Source organism: Hipposideros armiger, unplaced genomic scaffold, assembly GCF_001890085.2.
Source record: "Hipposideros armiger isolate ML-2016 unplaced genomic scaffold, ASM189008v1 scaffold_516, whole genome shotgun sequence".
Lineage (NCBI taxonomy): Eukaryota > Metazoa > Chordata > Mammalia > Chiroptera > Hipposideridae > Hipposideros > Hipposideros armiger.
In genome coordinates this window covers 150,071-164,869 of record NW_017731866.1, presented here as the reverse complement: position 1 = coordinate 164,869, position 14,799 = coordinate 150,071, and positions in this window count along the sequence as shown.

The following is a 14,799-nucleotide window of genomic DNA, read 5'->3' as shown; positions in this document are numbered from 1 at the left end:
AACTCTCAGTTTTTCCTCTGTGTCTCTGAGACTATTTCTGTTTACATTTCTCATTTATTCAGTTTTTTAGATTCCACATATAAGTGAGATCATATGATATTTGTCTTTCTCTGACTGACTTATTTCACTTAGCATAATGTTCTCTAGGTCCACCCATATCGTTGCAAATAGAACGATTTGCTTCTTCTTTATAGCTGAGTAATACTCCACTGTGTAAATGTACCACAGTTTCTTAGTCCAGTCATCTACCGATGGGTATTTCGGTTGTTTCCAAGCCTTACCTATTATACTTACAACAAGTTTTTAAAGAATCTTTGACTTGGCAGAGCTTCATGACTTTATCACTATATTCTATTTTTCTGTCCAGCACCAAAGAAGAAATAAATGTTCCTTAAATTGTACATGGTTTTAGCAAAATCTTGAAGCTAAAGGGTCCCTTAGAGTTAGTAAATTGAGTATAATCCCCTCACTTAACAGAAGTAGGAAAGTGAAGCAGAAAAGGAATAACTTGCCCAAGGCCACAAGCTGGTTGCTAGCAGGTCAGGGATGGAAACCCAGGACAGTCTGGCTGTACCATCTGCCTCAGCATTGCCCCCCAGGACTGATTACCGGGCTGGTATGGCTGACTGGGGTACTCTCTCCCCCTAGCCCATCTCCCAAGAGCCAGTCCCATATACCCTGAAATCGGCATGCTTGGTTGATGCAGACCACCTTCCCAGAAAGAAAGAGGAGTTTTTGGATTCAAAAGTGCCTGCATTTCTCTGCTAGAACATCTTGGTTGAACCATCTTTAGGCTGAACATCAGGTATATACATAAGAAAAGAAGTAAAATCTGAGAAACTAAGAAAAGGGACAATTCTAAAGCTTCAGCATTCCTTCTAAATCAGGCAGAAGAACCCAGCCAGCTGCCCAGGCAAAGGGCATACTGGAAACTAGATTCCACTCAAGCTCCCTGGAAAACCTGCCTTTCCTGGTTCTTTTGTCTTAAGGGAATAGAGAAAATTCCCTGGGTTTTAGAAGACTTTGACTCAACAATCTGTATGCCTGAGAATTTATTCTAAGATACTAGACAGGTAAGTACACAAGATATTGTAACAGGATTTTCACTGCAGCCTTAGTTCTTATCATGAAAACTGAGCAACCTAAATTATATTTCTTTAGTAGATATCTTCTTTGCTTCCACAGGTTCTCTCAGGCTCACCCGTCTCCCAGACCCTGGTTGACTTTGCTTTGCCTTAGCTATTGCTATGACTGACATATTCAGTGTGGACCCATGAAAGTCCACCTCCTGGGGCCAGTCAGCCACACACTTATAATGCCCGGCACTTCCTGTCACTTCCAAATTCAGAAGGAGAACTTCACTGCAGAACATGAGACCTGGCTTGGCAAGTGGCTGCTAAAGATGCTGAGTGATGAGAGGAAGTGTGAGGGAACAAACTTCCTTGTGTGAAAAACTTGGACCAATGGAAGAGAGAAGAAAGGGAGCTAGCACGTAAATTCCCTCTCCCTCCCTCCGAAAGGCCCTTCTGAGGCATGTCTTCTCCACATAGTCTTTCTGGGTACATCCTGCATGACCAAGCAAGTGCATCGGCTAAGAGACAGATTTCGCCTCTTAGAATCTCATCACGAAGCAAGGCACATCATGTGGCGTGACTTCCCATCTGTCATTATTACTTCATATATCTTTTTCTTCGCCTTTTCTGCCCTGGGGTTGTATCTCCCAAATAAAACATAAGCACATATTTCTTGTTTTGGATTCTGTTTCATAGGGAACCTGGGCTAAGACAGGTTGGTTTTGAAAATTGGTTTTAAAGATTGATGTTGTCAATAGTAGCAATAAAAATAATAATGTATACCTAGATTTGCTAACTTGGCAAGAGCTCTGACCCACATTTTTGAGGAACATTAACCCTGGCTGTTTCTAGATGATAACATTTTGGACATTTTCCTTTTATATAACCATTATGGCATTAACTGCTGCACTTTCTACAATGAATAAGTATTAAACTTAGAAACAGAATAAATTGAGAACACAATAAAATTTTACACTAAAATGTTGCCAAATTTTAACATTATATAATTTGTTCTAATGAATAAAATTTAAATATAAATGCCTTATCAATGCCACACCTACATATAAGTAATTTTTGTATGTGTAAGTAGATACATACATAGTGTATGAAGTACCTGAGGCATTTTTGAATGGAACTTTTATCAAATCAATTTTTTATTAGACTGTCTATACAAACTACTTTACTTAGCTTCCAGTTTCAAAATGCCATTTAATAACTGCCTATTCACAAAGAACAACAGTCCCTTTATAACACAAAGATTTTTGGCTTGTAGCCTTGTAGACAGAGTTTACTGCACTATTTATAACTGTCCACATAAATTAGTCAAAAAATTATGATATTTAGGGTTAGTTCAATCAGTTCCCCGCAGAATTCAATAATAAACCTGTAGCTAAACTTAGAAATGCTGTTTTATTTACATGTGAAGTGGGGGTTTTTTTCCAGTTAAGAAACATCAGATGATTTAAGTAAGCAACTTATATTGAGGAAAAGCTTTTTAACCAAGTGTGCAACCTAAATGGAAAAATACAAAACCAAATACAAACATACTAAAAAATAAAGATGCTGCCAAATGCTAGATCCTAATGAATCAAGAAATAGGTCAGCTGGTGGTTTGTGATTCTAAATTCAGATATGGTGCCAACTTACAGAAATAGTACAAAAAAGATCAGTTATAGAAGGAGCCATAATCAACGCTGAAATACGGCTTTTGGTGGGTGCGGAAAAGAGGATGAAAAAATCATTAAAAACAATGGCTAAGTCAAAAGACATCATCTTCTAACACACGTCTCACACCTGGTGAGATGTGCAATTAAAAGGGATGCGTGGATAACAATATGAAATATAAAAAAAATAGTCATTATTTCAAGCCTACACCAATGAAATTCCTTGTGCTCTCTCATTCTTCTAACTAGATTCTGGAGTCTTTTTACACGTTCTCCTTGCAGCACCTGAAGTTCTCTGAAGCCCAGAGCATGCAAGCACATGGGCTTCTCTCTCCTGCTTTGCCTTCCAGGATCCACCAGTGGCCCAATAGTGACAATACTAAGGAAAGTCCTATGTCCTTTCCTGGCTCTTTTAAGTGCTCGCTTCTTGTTATGGGAGTTGAACTATCTATTAGCTTTGCGATATATTCCTCCTCTTGTCATTACTGACATCAGTCTAGTTACTTCTAAGGATATTCTACTGCCTTCCGGAGAAAAACAAAACTTTTCCCACAAGCATTTGAATGCTTTTGTAAGGCCTCAGGCAAAAGCTAGTTCCCATTTTGCTTGAGTGCACCTGGAACCACTACACAGCACTGCCCTATTTTTCTTCCTAGTCTATCATCTTCACCATTTTATGTGATGTTCAGTCATATGTCTATCCATTCATTCAACAAGGCTTTTTCAGTCATTGTGCTCATTTTTGGAAATCACACGATGAGGAAAGCCAGAAGCCATCCCAGTCCCCTTGGAGCTTCCTTTCTAGTAAGGGAGGAGACATGGACCAAATCATCACTAAATGTGTAATTATATAAACTTTGGGAAGTGCTGCGAAGGAAAGTTCCAAAAAGCCAATCGAGCATATAACGAGGATCCTGATCAATTCTGGCAGGACCGATAGGCATTTTCCAGGGAAGGCTTCCCCAAGCCAGTAACATCCATGCCGATAGCCAAGAAGTTTTCCAAGCAGAAAGAAGGAGTGTGCCAGGCAGACAGAAGAGTACATATCAATTCCATGACACGTTCAATGAATGAAAGAATTTAGATGTGCTGGAGCTAAATAAGTTTGGAAGGTTGGAAGGTGCCAAAATTCTACAAATTTTGAGCAGGACAATAAGGGACAAATCTGTTCGCCACCCTCCCCAATTTCTTAAGTGGCTCCGTCCTGGAGCTGTCTGCTGCAATGGGTGCCAGCTTCCTCCCTTCCAAGAGACCCAATGAGGCGGCTTTACAAAAGCAGAACCTCCAAGTGTCCAAGTCAGAGAGCATTGTAATCACAAAAATGAATCTCCTTCTGGTATAGTATATTGTATATGCAGCTTTATAGATTGCAAAGTATAATCAGTAAGGATTCTAGCAGCAAGGGATCGTGCAGTATACCCGGCTGGCAAGAGAGAAGAGCTATTACTATTCCCAGTCTAGAAGGGAGCTGGGAAAAACAGTAGTTTCTAGAACCCAAATAGATGAACTGTGTGGAGAGGGCAGCAGACAAGAGACATCATCTTCAATAAAGGGATGTAGCCAATCTGTGGTTACCCCTCAGGCAGGAAACTGGGGGGAGAAAGAGCCCAACCTCTCTCTTCCCACCCTCTGATCTCTTATTGCTGCAACTCAACCAGAGCCGGAGGGCAAGGATACACACAGGGGTCATCCTCTCAGGACATATGACAGAATAGAGAATGGCAGGGAGGTGAACCAGGTGAGGTAGTGAGGAGAGTCAGAGCATAGTGTCCAGTTTCAAATCGTAGGGGTGCCACTTATAAAGAGTGTGTTCTTAGGAATGTTAACTCATCTCTTGATGCCTCACTTTCCTCATCTGCAAAACCGAAATGATGGCAATAATACATTGGTTTGCTTTAAGGATTCATAAAGTGTTTAAACTAGTGCCTGACACATGGTCAGTGCTTATAAATGTTCTTAATGTTCTTATTTTGTGGAAGAAACTAAAATTCAGACAAGGTAAGTGACATACTCAAGCTCCTACTGTCAAAGGGGGAACAATTAAAGCCAGAATCTAGGTCTTACTGTTCTTAAGCCTCTTATCTTTCGCTTAAGCTGTCTCTTCCACTCTTCTCCAGAATCACCAAAATTATTACCGAATTGACTAATATTTAATTCAATAAGCACATTTTGAACCTTATCTCTATCAATTTTGGGGGTATTCATGCTTTCACCCAACTTTATTGCAATGTATTTGACATATAATGTCATAACTTTAAGGTGTACAAAGCATTGATTTGATATGCTTATTGCCACATATGATTACCACCATAGTTGTTAACTAATACCTTCGTCAGGTCGCGAAATTACCATGTCTTTTCTGTGGTCAGAACATTAAAGATCTACTCTGTTAGCAACTTTCAAGCACATTTTTAAAAATGTATTCACAAAGAACAGGAAAATGTTTCTCCTATTCTCTGTAACTTAATGCAAAACTACAGACCAATATCTCTTATGAATATGGACTCAAAAATCCTCCCAAAAAAAAAAGTATTAAACTGAATCCAGCAACATATAAAAAGAATTACACACAATGACCAAGTGAAGTTGACCCCAGGGATGCAAGGTTGGTTAATATCTAAAAATCAATTAATTTAGAATATCCTATTAATAGAATAAAAATTTTAAATCACATAATCATATCAATAATGCAGAAAAAGCATTTGACACAACCTGTTGTTCTTTCATAATAAATATTCAACAAACTAGTACTATAATAAAAGGGAATTTTCTCAACCTGATCAAAGGTATCTACAAAAAGCCCACAGCTACCATCACACTTAATGTGAAACACTAAATGAAATACGGGATACTTTCCCTCTAAGCTCAGCAACAAGATAAGCACGTGCATTCTCACCACTTCTATTCATCATTGTATTGGAGAGCCTAGCCAGGAAAAATGAGCAAGAAAAATAAGTAAGAGGCATCTAGGTTGGAAAGGAAGAAGTAGAACAATCTCTATTTGCAGATGACATAATCTTGTATATAGAAAATCCTAAGGAATCCCCATCAGGAAAACAAAAAACAAGTATTAAAACCAATAAATGAGTTCAGCAAGTTTTCAAGGTACAAGATCAATATACAACAATCAATTGTATTTCTGTACACTTGCAAGAAACAATCCAAAATGAAATTAAGAAAACAATTCCATTCTCAAAAGCATCAAAAACAATAAATTTAACAAGAGACATACTAGTCTTGTAGACTGAAAACTACAAAACATTTTTGGGAGAAATTAAAGAATATTTCAATAAATGGAACACATTCCATGTTTCTTGATTGGCAGAATTAACATTGTTAAGATACCAGTACTCCCCAAACTGATCACAAATTCAATGCAATCTCTATCAGAATCCCAGCTGACGTGTTTGTACAAATTTATAAGCTGATTCTAAAATTCATGTGGAATTTCCAGGGACTGAGAATAGCAAAAACATTCCTGAAAAAAAAGAATACAGTAGTTGGGCTCACCCTTTCTGATTTCAAACTCATTACCAAGCAACTATAATCAAGACTGTGTGGTACTGGCACAATGATAGATACTTAAATCAATAGAATAGAATAGAGAGTCCAGAAATAAGCCCTCACATATATGGCCAACTGATTTTTGACAAAGCTGTCTAGACCACCTAATGAGGGAATGAATCTTTTTTTTTTTTCAACATATGGCAATGGACAATTGATAGCCACATGCAAAATAATGACATTGGATCCTTACCTCACACCATCTGTGAAAAGCAACTCAAAATATATCAAAGGCCTAAATTAAAAGCAAAAACTAGGGCTGGCTGAGTGGCGCGTTAGTTGGAAGTTGGCATGGGACACCAGCTCTGAGCAGCAGGGTCCCGGTTTGGATAACACATGAGGGCCAGCAATGCTGCACCCTCTACAGCTAAGATGGTGAACAAGAGCTCAACCTGGAGGTGGGCTGCCATGAGTCACCAGCAATGGCATAGGCTGCAGTGGAGCTGCAGTGGGCCGCCGTGAGCTACCGTGAGCGGCCGGCAGCCAGCATGAGTGGCCAAGAGACACCATGAGCGGCCGTCTAGGGGCTGGTGACTGATCTGCCTCACCTGGGAAGAGAGCAATGATAACACCAACATGGGCCAATGAAGTAACTTCCTCCACAACTAGACTGGAGAACAAAAGGACAGCAACTTGTCTGTTCCCCTTCCCCAATTCCCAAAAAAATCTTTAAAAGAAGCAAAAACTATAAAATTGCTAGAAGGAAACATAAGGGTAAATATTCATGACTTTGGATTTGGCAAAGGATTCTTAGATTTGACACCAAAAACACAAGCAACCAAAGAAATAGATAAGCTGGACTTCATCAAAATTAAAAAATTTTTTGCTCCAAAGGACAGTATTTAAAAAGTGAAAAGACAACACAGAATGGGAGAAAAATATTTATATTCACATGTCTGAAAAGGAACTAGTATCTAGAATAAATAAAGAACTTTTACAACGCAATAATATAAAGATAAATATCCCAATTAAAAATTGACAAAAGAGCTTGTATTAGCCAGGCTGCCATAACAAAATACCATAGACTGGGTAGTTTAAACAACAGACATTTATTTCTCACATTTCTGGAGTTTGGGAAGTCCAAGATCAAGGTGCCAGCAGATTCAGTTCTGAAGAGGGCCCTCTTCTTGGCTGGCAGACAGCTGCCTTCTCATTGTGTCCTCACACGGTGAACAGAGAAAAAGAGGGAGCTGGTCTCTCTTCTTTTTCCAATAATAACACTAATCACCATGGGGCCCATACCCTTATGACCTCATCTAAATCTAATTACCTCCCAAAGTCTCCACCTCCAAATACCTTCATATTGTGGGTTAGGGCTCCAACATATGAATTTTGCAAGGGACATACATTCAGTCCATAACAGATCTAGACAGACATTTCTCCAAAGAAGATATGTAGATGGCAAATAAGCCCATGAAGAGATGTTCGACATCATTAGGGAAATGCAAAACAAAACCACAATGAGATATCACTTCATACTCAGTAGTATAGCTAGAATCAAAAAATCAGATAGTGACAGTGTGGGGAAGGATGCAGAAAAATCAGAACACTCATACTCTGCTAATAGGAATATAAAATAATGCAGCTGCTTTGGAAAATAGCCTGGCAGTTCCTCGAATGATTAAACATAGTTACCATATGACACAGCAATTCCAGTCCTAGGTAAATACCCAAGAAAAATGAAAACATATGTCCACACAGAAATTTGTAAATGAATGTTTATAGCAACATTGTTTGTAACAACCAAAAAGTGTAAACCACTCAAATGTTTATAAATGGGCAAACTGATAAACAAAATATAGTATATTCATGCAATAAAATGTATGGAATATTATCCGCCATAACAAGGAATGAAGTGTTAATATATGCTACAACATAGATTAACCTTGAAAACATTATGCTGAATGAAATGAACCAGTCACAAAAGACTACATACTATATGATTGCATTGATATGAAAGTCCAGGGAAGTCTATAGAGATGGAAAGTGATTGTCTAGGTTTGGGGGAGAGGGAAATGGCAGATGGAGATGATAGCTAAAGGTATAGAGTTTTTTTTGAGGTGATGAAAATATTCTAAAGTTGGCTCTGGTGATGGTTGTATGTATCTGTGAATATATTAAAAACCATTGCATTGCATACCTTAAATGGGTTAAATGGGTGAATTGTATGGTATTGAATTATACTCCAATAATGCTGGGGTTTTTAAAAAATTTAATATGAAGTTATTTTGTTTTGAATATGATAATTCCAGTATCTGATATCGTTTGGGCTCCTTTCTTTACTTGTGAAGGCGTATTTCCTTGTCTGTTTGTTGGTCTTCACTTATAAGCTCATATTTAGCTGATCTTTATTCCCAGAAGCCCTGAGCCCTTAAATAGGATAGGCTGTCCTCAAGAGATGATTTGTATTTGCTTTTGCCAGTAACCCAAGGACACTGCTGATCTGGGAACAATTTGGTTTCCTTCAGAATCTCCAGTTTAATCCAGGAGTCTCAGGTTTATCTCCCCAACTCTATGCAGAACTAAATGTTGGTCTCCTGCTTTCAGTGCCGATGTTGGCATTTGAGGCAGCCCCACTTGTGTGTCTGCTCACAGCTCACTTTTCAAGTTTTAGGTCACAGGTTTGGTTGGGTTGGATTTATGGGCCTGGAGATTCATTTCCCTTATCTCATGATCCCAGAACTTCAATAAAACTTAAGTCTCATGTAGGATCTAATTGTTTTGTAGGAGGGGTCTTTGAAGAATGTAGATGACCAGGCCGGCTGAGTGGCGCAATGGTTAAAAACTGGCTTGAGACGACAGAGGGCCCCCGTTCGGATCCCACATATGAGGGCCAGTGACACTGCCCTCCACAGCTAAGATGCTGAACAACAGCTCAACCTGGAGCTGGGCTGCCGTGAGTCACCGGCGACGGCGTAGGCTGCAGCCCCTGTGGCAGTGGGTTGCCATGGGCTACCGTATGTAGCCAGCAGCCAGCGTGAGCGGCCAGCAGCCACCGGGAGCGGCTGTCTAGAAGCCGGCGACTGATCTGCCTCACCCGGGAAGAGCGCAATGATGGTGCCAACTTGGACCAGTGAAGCAACGTCCTCCACAACTAGACTAAAGAACAAAACGACAGCAACTTGTCTGTTCCCCTTCCCCTAATTCCCCAGCACTGTTCCCATCCCCCAATTGCCCAATAAAAATCTTTAAAAAAAAAAAAGAATGTAGATGACCATACTGCCCCAAATGGAAATCTTTCAGGCAGAATTTTTTTTTTTAATATCAATGTCCACAGGAAATTTGTTTCATTGAATATCACTAATTTGGCCTGTCATTCCTCCTTTTTCTAGCACTTATGAGACTATCAGGAATTCTAGACTAGTCTTTCCTCCAAAGAAAGGCATCAAGACACTTAATTAACAGAATACTATATGACAAATATAAAGTATGTAAACCAAAGTACTCATCAGAGCCATCTGAGAAACTATTTTAAAATATGAATACTAGGGTTTCACTCAAGCAAGTCTGTTTCAATAGGTCTTTCTATCATTTCACCATCCTCATCTGTTTTACTAGCCAGATATTCATCGTGCAAACCAAAGATAAAATCATCTTCATTATTAATTCTAGTAGAAAACATTTACTGAAAGATTACCATGAGAAGGGCACTGCCCTAAACACTTTATCGCTGCAGCCTTACTAGGGATGTATCGCTATTATTCCCACTTTACAGATAAAGAAATTGAGACTCAAAGAGATTAAGTAACTTGATAAATGAAGTATCAGGATAACTGCTAAGCTGCTGTTACAGAGGCTCAATCATAATTCAGGGCTCATTTCTCACATTACAATCTGGGGTCAGCATAGCAGGTTGGCAGGCAACTCTAATCTATGTGGTCATTCTGAAATCCAATTCCTTCCAGTTTGTTTCTTCACCATCTCCTAGTGCATTGTCCTCATCTGCATGCTTAAAACTAACTTGTGGGAAAGAGAAAAAGGAGCCTAGAGAATGCACACCTCCTGTCTAAAAGCCTCAGCCCAGAAGGTACACACATGTGTTCTCTGATCTCATTGAGGAGAGCTGAGTCACGTGGCCAATCTTAACTACAAGGAATCCTGAGAAATGAGGTGAGGCTAGGCAGCCGTGTGCCTGGCTACAATTCCATCACTATGGAAAAGGTTGAAAATGGATGTTAATGCAAGTAAGATTAAGAAACTCTCCCCTCAGTCTAAGACCACCATCATCTCTCATTTGGACTAACGACCAGATCTCTCTGCTTCTACTGTAGATCTCTCTATTGCATTCCCCACACAGCAGAGCCATTCATTATAAATATGTCAGATTGTGTCATGCCTCTGCTCAAAATCCCTTATGACTTCACTTCTGATCCAGAATAAAACCCAATGTCCTTAATATTGCTGACAAGCCACACCAATGTTGCCTCTGATCTCGACACAGGTTTTATTTCTTCCTTCTTCCCATTGGTTTCCTTGCTCCAGTTACAGGGGTAACTCTGTTCTTTCTTAAGCAGGTAAAGCAAGATACCACCTCTGAGCCTTTGCATTTGCTGTTACAATAAGAAGTCCACCAAGAGAAACTCAAGAGAAAGAGTATTGCAGGCAGAGGGCAGGTCTACAATTCAGATGAAAGTGAGACTGACATTAAAGAACCAAAAGATGTCCAATGTGAATATATTATAGTAAGTGGGGAAGGTACTAGGTGACAAGTATGGAGAGTTGGGCTGGGGCCAGGTCCTGTAGGGCTTTGCAGAACAAAGTAAGGGCTCTGGATTTTACCAGAATACATTGATGGGAAATCATTATAAGTTTTTAAGCAGGAGAGTGGCACTATCTATTTTTAGTTATAAAAGGATTGCTCAGGTTGATGTGTAGACAGTGGTCACAAGCCTGGAGGCAGGAAGACAATTAGTGTGGCTTCCTATTACCTACTCAAATGTCTCCACTAGGCCCTCAACTAGTCTTCTACTCACCCACACAAGTTCTTTGCCCCATAGTCTATTCATTTCCCCAGATGTAACCTCCTCCACGAATGAATGAATGAATGAATGAATTTGTATCTTAACATTAATACACCATAGGAACTTACAGTCAATAAACATTTAGTGAGCATTATAAAACTTTTGCAAGGCACAATGCTCTGCTGTGGTTAGAACAAATATGACTGAGGCACTCTCCTTGCATTTAACTTTTTAGTTCATTGAGAAAGATGTTCCATACATCTGTAACTAACACACCAGCTACAAGGAGTCACAAGTTAAATTTCACGGAGAGTTTCAAGGAATGGATGACCACTTCCAGGTGGAGAAGTCGCAAAAGATGTCATATTTGAATGGAGTAAGGCTTGAATAGGTGAAAATGGTCAGGAAAGGTATTTAGGTCTACGAAAATACATTGACTTAGAATCTTGGATCAGAGACAGAAATTAAAGGTCATTTGGTCCAAAACTCAGTTTCCATAAATATAATCAAATGACAGTATTTTATGGCCAAACAAGTGCTCTTTCAACTTCGTGCTTTCCCAATAACCTTAAATGCAGTTTTCTAATAAGACTGCAACCTTGAAGAGCCACAAAATTGTGTTGTAAGTTGAATTATGGCTGGACCAGTAATAAAAATACAAGACAATAGTCAGGCTTGGAAGAGAAAATGTCCAGATTATCTGTTAAAGTCTCCTCTACAATACAATAAAGTTTCTGGTGCTCTTCTACCTTCTTTTCTAATTCAAATATATAATCTACTTTCATGCCAATATAGACAAAGCTAATGAAATTTAACTTCTGCCTGTTTTTGGAAGCTGAGTTAAGTCAATAATACACACGTACTTTAGAATTTTGTCTATTTGAACATTCATAACCTGCTGCTACCCTTTAAAAAAATCCCAGAAGCTTTAGACTGATATAAAGTAAAATCATCATAATAATTAACTAGTATTCATGTGCAAATTGTCTATAAATTTCAACCATTTCATGACACTGCCAGTAAAGATGTTTTAATTTACCTTTTGATTCTCATTGTTTAATAGAGTAGCGTGCTATAACATCCCATAGAGATCAGAGGATGCATACATTTTCAGGGCTGAAAGATTAGTGTAAGGAATAGGCAGAAAAGTCATTACAATTCTCTGTGTCCAGTCTGAGTTGACAAAAATCCTTAGCATTTTTCTCACAGTGTTGCTTTGATGACAAGAAGATAAATCAGGAAGTATTTCAAGGGCAATGCTTTATACACAGCACCATATCAGGAACCATGGGTATTCAAATAGATGCAAAAGATGCAGTCTCTGCATTTAGGAAATATGCACTTTTTGGAAACTAAGATATGTATATTTGTGTATCTATATAGTCTGAGAAAGAGCCAGAGTGAGAAAGAAACATCGAAACAGAATATTAGATAACATTTGCACTACAGACATTAAAAAGGGAGAAGTTAGCTATCGGCGGGAGTTAGAGAAGGCTTTGTGGAGGAGAGGGAAACTTCAAACAAGGTTAAGACTTACATAGTTATATTAAAGAAAACAAAGTGTTCCAGTTAAACAGAATCGCACAGCAAAGACACAGAGGTATTTCCTCCTTCCTTTATTAAGCCATTCAGCGATCGTTTAATAAACTCTTAGTTTATATGAGGACCAGTAACCAGTATCATCAGAGATGAGCTGAAAGATGAAATCATGCTCCCTACCTTTATGGGAATGGCTTAGAAGACTCTTTAATCTTCTAACCCAGTGCCTACTCTATAATTGGCTTTTGTTAAATATTTATTAAAACAATGAGGCTTCTGCTACTTTCTCAATGCATCTTCTTTTTTTAAAATACCCTCTATCCATTTCACCCTATTCGCCTGTCTTTCACGAGATTGTTTTCCATCTGCTGCCCTCATAGCCCACAGTCATCAGCAGCATTAGCAGTTCACTGGGAACAACCACTGGAAATCCAGCCAAGGTGCGCGGGTTGACAAAGTTCAGCAATGAAATGACTCAGAGCCACCTGATGGCAAGTTAACATAAAGGGCAATCATGGTTTGGAGCAAATATCATTATTATCTGGTAGCCAGGACACTTACTTCTGGGAGAAAATAAGGGCAGTGACCTGCCAGCCCCTGCCAACTGGAACAAAGTGTATGCAAATAAGATCATACGCCTCTCCTTGCCCTGAGCCCTAAACAGCTTTAGGTTTACATCCATTCTAAATGCAAAGGCAGCTCCAGAGAACACTGTGAAATAGGTTCTCTATCTTCAGGGCCCTATTATCCTTTACTTTGCTTCTCCCTCAGAGGCTTTCTCTGCCCAAGTATCTGTTCTTCAGGCCAACCGCAGGCTTCTCAGAGCCTCCTCTCTAAGCTGGATAGACCTCTCCTTTGCCCATATGGAGGCATATGATCATTGCTAGACAAAATCATGCAGTTAGCTGGTTGGTTTCCTTGTATTCATCATAACCTTCTGCTTTACTAGGAAAATAGAAGTCATCTCCTTTTCCCACTGTGAAATGTATACCTATCCGTATATATGTGTTCATCATCTCCTTTCCTACCATTTCAACACAGAGTTGTAGTTAAGACCATGGAATTAGACTACCAAAGTTCAAAGCCCAGCTATACCACTTACTAGCAATGTGATATTGGGTAAGTCTTTTAGTCTCTCTGGGCTTCAGTGTCCTTAAGAGCAAAATGGCGGTAATTTTAGAACCCACCTCATTGAGTTGTTGTGAGCTTACAAAGGAAAGCCAATATCACTATGATGATCAATAAAGCAAGATCTAAGTTTATTTACTTGCAAGGCAAGGGAGTATGCACCAGTGAAGAAGTTCGTGGGGGTAGGGGGGGATTATATAAATAAATGAGGGGGCAGGTGAAGTTCCCAGTGGTTATACTAATTAAGAGTAAGAAGTTTGGACTCTGGATAGTAAAGAATGACTTCATAGGTCTGCAAAAGCCCATTTTTCATTGGTCAAGAAAGAATCTTTGGTTAGATTCAATGAGGGGCTGCCATATATATGTTCACAGAGTTCTTAATCATTTTTCTAGCTTCAGGTGGTTAGAATCAGTTGTGGTGCAATATAGCATTCAGTTTTGGTAATTTCCTAAGCAAGCGATGTTATAAGTAGGAATGTACCCTTCTTCAGAGGATTAATTATTTAATCCATGTAAAGCATTTAGAACACTGTTTGGTATATGATAAACCCTCAATAAATGGTTAACTTTTATTATTCATTACTAAAATGCTCTGAATCCTGTTTACTATATGTTTATTATCTTCCCAAGAGGCTCTAGGCCCAACACACCTGGTGTCTAGCTTTAGAGCACACCAGAGTACCACCTAACCAGCTCCACAAATGACACACAGGAAGGGAGGGCTGGGCTGGCATCAGAGCCCTGCTAAAGCAACTCCTGTTCCCTGTGGTCAGGCCATGCACAATAGTTCCTCCATTGTAGTCATAGCCAATCCTCACAGCCAGTCAACCTGAGGGTCAACCCAACCACTGGCATGCCAACAGCAATCGA